Genomic DNA, 8102 nt, shown 5'->3' with positions numbered 1-8102 from the left:
TCTCCCTTTAAAGTCTCATCTTTATTGCTTTTGCTCGTTTTTGAACCCATCTTTTATTTAGTTTAGTTATTTATTATTTTGATCTAAAAAGATGAAGCTCTTTTTGTTATTGTTGGAATGCTGATTCAGCATTCCAAGTATTGTTCTTTGAATCTTTATTGTTGGAATGCTGATTCAGCATTCCAAGTATTGTTCTTCGAATCTTTATTCAACTATTTCTTCCGTACGTATTTTGGCACTTAATAACTTCCACATTTCTTAAGCTACAGAAACCATTCAACTATATAAATGTTCAGCTTTTTCAGGAGAGGGGTGCTATTTCTCATAATTTTTCTAATCTTTCAACTTTTTGAATTATTAAGCTTTTTGCAACTTATTTTTTGAATGGGATGTCTATGGAGAATATTTTTAAATCCTCTTAAACTTGTTCAACTTTCAGATCCTTCTACTTCCTCATACTTTCAGCTACAGACACCATTTAAACTTTCAAATGTTGAGAAAACCCTGACCAATGATTGTATGTTATAATCATTTTGATATCTTTTACACTTTTTGAATAGTAGCATTTTTGCTTTCATGTGTTTTTCAGTCCTTTTCTGCTTTTATAATGGGTGTGTATTGCACAGCTTAGAGTGCGTGATGTCATCGCTAGAGTGAAGAGAAGCCTGAGATTCCTGTGAAAAAAATATTTGTCTTTTGCGACTGACTCCTCAATTTTCACTCTACATGCATAATTTTTGGATGGAAACATAGCTAATCTTATCCATGTCGTAGACATATGACTTTGGAATCCCACAGGTTTACACATTTGGCTCAAGAGCCTTTACTTGAGAGGAAAACCAACTTTCTCCTCCATAGACCCCAATGTTAAAACGTACTTCAAAAGAGTCTTGCACAGACAAACGTACCCCATTTCTAAATCGCCATTGAAGCCACTTTTTTTTACACTACAGATCCAATATTCGCATGATCTGTTCTTCAAGTCATCCTTGCACTTCAGTTTTAATATCGGAGCAATAGGGGCTATGGTTATGGGGGTTTTGTTTGACAGGTGTTTTCCAGTTTTTTTTCTCATGAAAAGGCGGCAGGCTCACAGGTGTTCGTGCTTGAGCTAATTACTAATGTTTATAAACACACAGACTCACAGACTCACCAACTGCTGCGTCGTCACCATGGGAACCAATGACACACACACACACACACACACACACACACACACACTCTCTTTCTCTGTCTGTCTGTCTGTCTCTCTCTCTCTCTACACACTCAGTACATATAACTGTCTGTCTGCCTCACTCACTCAGTACATATAACTGTCTGTCTGCCTCACTCACTCACTCACTCCATATAACTGTCTGTCTGCCTGTCTCTCTCTCCAAATCACTCAGTCAATGTAACTGTCTGTCTGCCTGTCTCTCTCTCCCACACAGTCAGTCCATCTGACTGTCTGTCTGTCTCTCTCTCCCACTCACTCAGTACATATAACTGTCTGTCTGCTCTTCTCACTCAATCCAGATGACTGTCTGTCCACCTGTCTCACTCACTCAGTACATATAACTGTCTGTCTGCCTGTCTCACTCACTCACTCAGTTCATATAACTGTCTGTCTGCCTGTCTCTCTCTCCAAATCACTCAGTCAATGTAACTGTCTGTCTGCCTGTCTCTCTCTCCCACTCACTCAGTACCTATAACTGTCTGTCTGCTCTTCTCACTCAATCCAGATGACTGTCTGTCCACCTGTCTCACTCACTCACTCAGTACATATAACTGTCTGTCTGCCTGTCTCACTCACTCAGTTCATATAACTGTTTGCCTGTCTCACTCACTCACTCAGTTCATATAACTGTCTGTCTGTCTGTCTCTCTCTTCCACACAGTCAGTCCATCTGACAGTCTGTCTGCCTGTCTCTCTCTCCCACTCACTCAGTACATACAACTGTCTGTCTGCTCTTCTCACTCAATCCAGATGACTGTCTGTCCTCCTGTCTCTCTCACTCACTCAGTACATATAACTGTCTGTCTGCCTGTCTCACTCACTCAGTACAAATAACTGTCTGTCTGCCTTTCTCACTCTCACACTCATTCATTCAGTCTCTCTATCTCTATCTTTCTGTCATTCTGTGTTTCTCTCTCTGTCTTTCTTTCTGTCTCTCCCTCTTTCCCTCTGGCACTCTCTCTGCTACCACTACTGCTGCTATTCATGCTATTACCAGTACCAATACTACTACAGCTATTAGTACAATTGCTACTAGTACTAGTGCTACTGCTATCACTTCAAATACTGCCATTACTATTACTACTTCTTCTACTACTACTACTGTTATATTAAATACTACGACCATTACTACAGCTATTACTACGACTACTGATACTACTACTTATACTGCTTCTTCTAATTACTAATACTTCTACTACTAATAATACTACTACAACTACAACTTCTACTACTACAAATATCACTACTGCTGACATTTTTTAAGCAACAGAAGCTGTTTGAATATCAAAATATTCAGCTTTTTCAGGAGAGGGGTGATATTTTTCATATTTGTAATCTTTAAACTTTTTGAATTATGAAGCTTTTTGCAATTTGTTTTGAATAAGATATCTATGGAGAAAATTTTCAAATCCTGTTAAACTTCTTCAACTTTCAAAGCCTTCTTTCTCATACTTTCAGCTACAGACACCATAGTTAGACGTTTCAACTAGAAGGGTTTTCAGCAGTGCAGTTTAAATGCTTTCGGGCTTCAACATTTTTCAGACAGGTAGTCTCTCATTTCTGTATTTTCAACAATGTTTTTGCAATTCATTTCAGCTTTCAGCTTTCAGCATTCCAACGCATTTTCAGCAGGAAATGCATTTTCTAGTTCTTCAACTTCTATTTCTTCCGTACGTATTTTGGCACTTAATAACTTCCACATTTTTTCAGCTACAGAAACCGTTCAAATATGAAAATGTTCAGCTTTTTCAGGAGAGGGGTGCTATGTCTTTTTATGTTTGTAATCTTTCAACTTTTTTAATTAAGCTTTTTGCAATTTTTTTTTGAATGGGATGTCTATGGAGAAACTTTTCAAATCCTCTTAAACTTGTTCAACTTTCAGATCATTCTACTTCCTCATACTTTCAGCTACAGACACCATTTAAACTTTCAAATGTTGAGAAAACCCTGATCAATGATTGTATGTTATAATCATTATCTTTTATACTTTTTGAGCTGTAGCAATTTTGCTTTTATGTGTTTTTCAGTCCTTTTCTGCTTTTATAATGGGTGTGTATTGCGCAGCTTAGAGTGTGTGATGTCATCGCTAGAGTGAAGAGAAGCCTGAGATTTCTGTGAAAAAAATATTTGTCTTTTGCGACTGACTCCTCAATTTTCACTCTACATGCATAATTTTTGGATGGAAACGTAGCTAATCTTGTCCTTGTCGTAGACATATGACTGTGGAATCTCACAGATTTACACATTTGGCACAAAAGCCTTTACTTGAGAGGAAAACCAACTTTCTCCTCCATAGACCCCAATGTTAAAACGTACTTCAAAAAAGTCTTGCACAGACAACCGTGTCTCTCTCTGTGCGTGTCTCTCTCTCTCTGCGTGTGTCTCTCTCTCTCTGCGTGTCTCTCTCTCTCTCTCTGCGTGTCTCTCTCTCTCTCTGTGTGTCTCTCTCTGTGTGTGTCTCTCTCTCTGCGTGTGTCTCTCTCTCTCTGCGTGTCTCTCTCTGTGCGTGTCTCTCTCTCTCTGCGTGTGTCTCTCTCTCTCTCTGCGTGTCTCTCTCTCTCTCTGTGTGTCTCTCTCTGTGTGTGTCTCTCTCTCTGCGTGTGTCTCTCTCTCTCTGCGTGTCTCTCTCTCTCTCTGCGTGTGTCTCTCTCTCTCTCTCTGCGTGTCTCTCTCTCTCTCTGCGTGTCTCTCTCTCTCTCTCTGCGTGTCTCTCTCTCTCTCTGTGTGTGTCTGTCTCTCTCTCTCTGTGTGTGTGTGTGTGTGTGTGTGTGTGTGTGTGTGTGTGTGTATCTCTTATAGAGTCATTCAGGTATTAGAGACTTTTAGACACACACACACACACACACACACACACACACACACACACACACACACACACACACACACACACACACACACACACACACACACCATTTTAAAATACAAGCCCCACCGAATGAATTCCAACTGAAATGCTTTTGATGAAGCCTGTCATTTAATAACCTGTTTGTGTTTATCTAACATTATGATTCAGTCTCCTCTCCTCCTGTCTAACCCACCCAGCCCCACCCTTTCAAAATAAAAGCCCCATGGATTAACTGTATTTAAACATTAAGCTCAAAATGAGGCTTTTTTTGTTGAAATAATTAATGCTCTTACTAATACTATGACAACTACTACTACTGCTGCTAATATTTCTAGTATTACTACTACTGCTACTAATACTACTACTACTTCTACTACAACTTTTGCGACTATTACCACTACTACTACTGCTATTATTACTACCACTACTGCTAATACGACCAGTACTACTATTACTTATACTACAACTGCTACTACTACTACTACTACTACTACTACTACTACTACTACTACTACTGCTGCTATTCATGCTACTACCAGTACTAATACTACTACAGCTATTAGTATGAATGCTACTAGTATTTCTACTACTGCTACTTCAAATACTGCCATTACTACTTCTACTACTACTACTACTACTACTACTACTACTACTACATTAAATACAACAACCAATACTACAGCTATTACTACGACTACTTCTACTACTTCTTCGAATTACTAATACTTCTACTACTAATAATACTTCTACTACAACTACTCCAACTTCTACTACTACTACAACTTCTACTACTACTACAACTACTACAACTTCTACTACTACTACAACTTCTACTACTACTACTGCTATTCATGCTACTAACAGTACTAATACTACTACAGCTATTAGTATTCATGCTACTACCAGTACTAATACTACTACAGCTATTAGTATGAATGCTACTAGTATTTCTACTACTGCTGCTATTACTGCTACTTCAAATACTGCCATTACTACTTCTACTACTACTACTACTACTACTACTACTACTACTATTATATTAAATACAACAACCAATACTACAGCTATTACTACGACTACTTCTACTACTTCTTTGAATTACTAATACTTCTACTACTAATAATACTTCTACTACTAATAATACTTCTACTACTAATAATACTACTACTTCTACTACTAATAATACTACTACTACATTAAATACAACAACCAATACTACAGCTATTACTACGACTACTGCTACTACTTCTTCGAATTACTAATACTTCTACTACTAATAATACTTCTACTACTAATAATACTTCTACTACTAATAACACTACTACTACTAATAATACTTCTACTACTACTTCTACTACTACTACTACTAATAATAATAATACTTCTACTACTACTACTAATAATACTTCTACTACTACTAATAATAATACTTCTAATACTACTACTACTACTACTACTACTACTACAACTACTACTACTACAAATATCTCTAATGCTACTAATACTTCTACTTCAAACAATACTTCTACTACAACTACAACTTCTACTACTACAAATATCACTACTACTACACATTGTTTAAGCCACAGAAACCATTCAAATATCAAAATGTTCAGCTCTTTCAGGAGAGGGTGATATGACTTTTCATATTTATAATCTTTACATTTTTGAATTATTAAGCTTTTTGCAATTTGTTTTGAATAAGATATCTATGGAGAAAATCTTCAAATCCTGTTAAACTTCTTCAACTCTCAAAGCCTTCTTCTTTCTCATATTTTCAGCTACTCACACCATAGTTAGACGTTTGAACTAGAAGGGTTTTCAGCAGTGCAGTTTAAATGCTTTCGGGCTTCAACATTTTTCAGACAGGTAGTCTCTCATTTCTGTATTTTCAGCAATGCTTTTGCAATTCATTTAAGCTTTCAGCTTTCAGCATTCCAATGCATTTTCAGCAGGAAATGCATTTTCTAGTTAGTACAAATAGTTACTGATAGTTGCAAAATAAAATATCTTTCTTTGTTCACTAATTGAGTTTAGGCTTCCCAGAAACCAAGGCTTACGAAACCTTATAAACTTTTAAATTCCCAGAATTTCAGGTGTTTATCAAACCCATTGATAGCTTTTTAGATTGTTAGTCTCAGGTGTACATCACTCCCATTTGATCGTTTTATGATCTTAGGTGTACATCACTCCTATTGATAGCTTTTTAGATTGTTAATCCCAGGTGTTCATCACTCCCCTTGATAGCTTTTTGGATTTTCAATCCCAGGTGTACATCACTCCCAATTTAGCTTTTTAGATTTAATTTTGTAAATCTTAAAGATCCAATTCAATAGCTCAAACTACTTCTTTTAATATTGTAAGTCTTAAGAATGCTAGTTTTACCTGTAATGATTCTTGTACTGGCTCGGTTCACAAAAAGGATCTCGTCACTCCGTCTCCTCTACAGCAGAATCCTGGCCTCCAAATGCCAAGTACTCTCGTGTGAGAATAGGGCGGAGGTCTTTGTCAGGAGTCCTAAACTCCCCTGTGCACAGTTTCAGGTTCAAAAGCTGAAGAGAAGTGGAGGTATTGAGACCCGGCTCGAAAGGACCAAGTTATGTTGGAGAAATTCACTCGAAGCCGATGTAAAAGTAATAGTCACAGAACATTTATTCTTGCAAGGAGACAGGGTTGTACACATACAAGGTAATGTGTCAAGACTGCTCAGAGGTCTGTATCTGAGTCTCTGATATTTATACTTCGGATAACACACAAGTGCGTTTGCACAGAATCATTTGCATAAAGCTACGTGGCATGTCTTGAACTTGCCCCTTCTGCACAAGCAAACGATGTTTAGTAAGATATACAATTGTCCCTTACAGAAGGTCACAGTGACTGCTAAACAAGGAACAGCTGAGGATAACAAGTGTGAAGAGATTTCACACAGTAGTCACAGACTTCATGGAGCCTTGTATGTTAAACAATAAGAACTAATCATTCTAAAAGTTATTTTTCTCCAACAATAGGTAACTTCCTCTAGACAGTTTAGACGACCCTGCTTGACCCCCTCAACCTGTCACCTCGTCAAACCAAAGTTTTAAAGTAGGGTCTTCCTTCTGTAGTGCACCTACATCTAGTGGAAGGTCTAAATCTAACGGAGGACTTGGTTTAGAAATCTCTTCCATCACTTTAGTTGTGCCCTTCCATTTCTCTCTCCTCCTTTCGGCCTTAGTCTTAGAAGGCCTCACTTCACTTGTCTCCCACTCTACCCCAAAGAATGGCAACTCCTTGAGGACTTCCTTTGAACTCTGAGCCCTCGTGGTCACCATAACACAAGCTTTAGATGTCCCTGTAACTGGAACCACAGTAGCTTCGTGGTGTGTCTGGTCCCTCTTCTGGCTGCTGTGAATACTTCAGCCAGCTGAGCTGCTTCCTCCTTAGTACGAGGGTCATGCTCTCGGATCCACACCTCGAGGTCCGGGTGCACCATCCTCAGGAACTGTTCAAGAATCAACATCTCAGATATCTCTTTCACTGTTGACTTTTCTGGTTTGACCCATTTCGAAAACAAGTCTTTAAGGCGAACAGAGCTCACGTGGGGTCTCTCCTGAAAAAATATTCATAGACCGAAATCTTCGGCGGTACGTATCTGCTGTGATTTCATATTTTGCCAATATTGCTGCTTTAACTTTTTCATAATCTTCAGCATCTGCAATGTCCATGAGCACATAGGCACTCCTTGCCTAAACAACAAAGACATGGCACAGCTCTTTACATGTTGGACCACAAGCAGCATATAGTCCTGGCAGCAACAGACCAGATTGAATATTGCAGCCTTATATAGCCTGCCACCAACGAGGATCTCCACTCCACTACAAGATAGGTAAGTATACCCCTTACCTGTAAATACAATTACCTAAACTACAAAACATACCATAAAATGGATTCCTACCATCCTATGGTCAATTATCCATATGATCTCTATTGTGGTTACACATCACAATAGAGATCATATATAGTCCAAACAGGGAATTCAATTTTATTACCACCCCTCCACTAA

The sequence above is a fragment of the Cebidichthys violaceus genome, unplaced genomic scaffold (genome assembly GCF_023349555.1).
Source record: "Cebidichthys violaceus isolate CVI_PGR_0920_01 unplaced genomic scaffold, fCebVio1.0.p SCAF_14, whole genome shotgun sequence".
Classification (NCBI taxonomy): Eukaryota; Metazoa; Chordata; class Actinopteri; order Perciformes; family Stichaeidae; genus Cebidichthys; species Cebidichthys violaceus.
Note: the sequence above shows the minus strand (reverse complement) of the source record.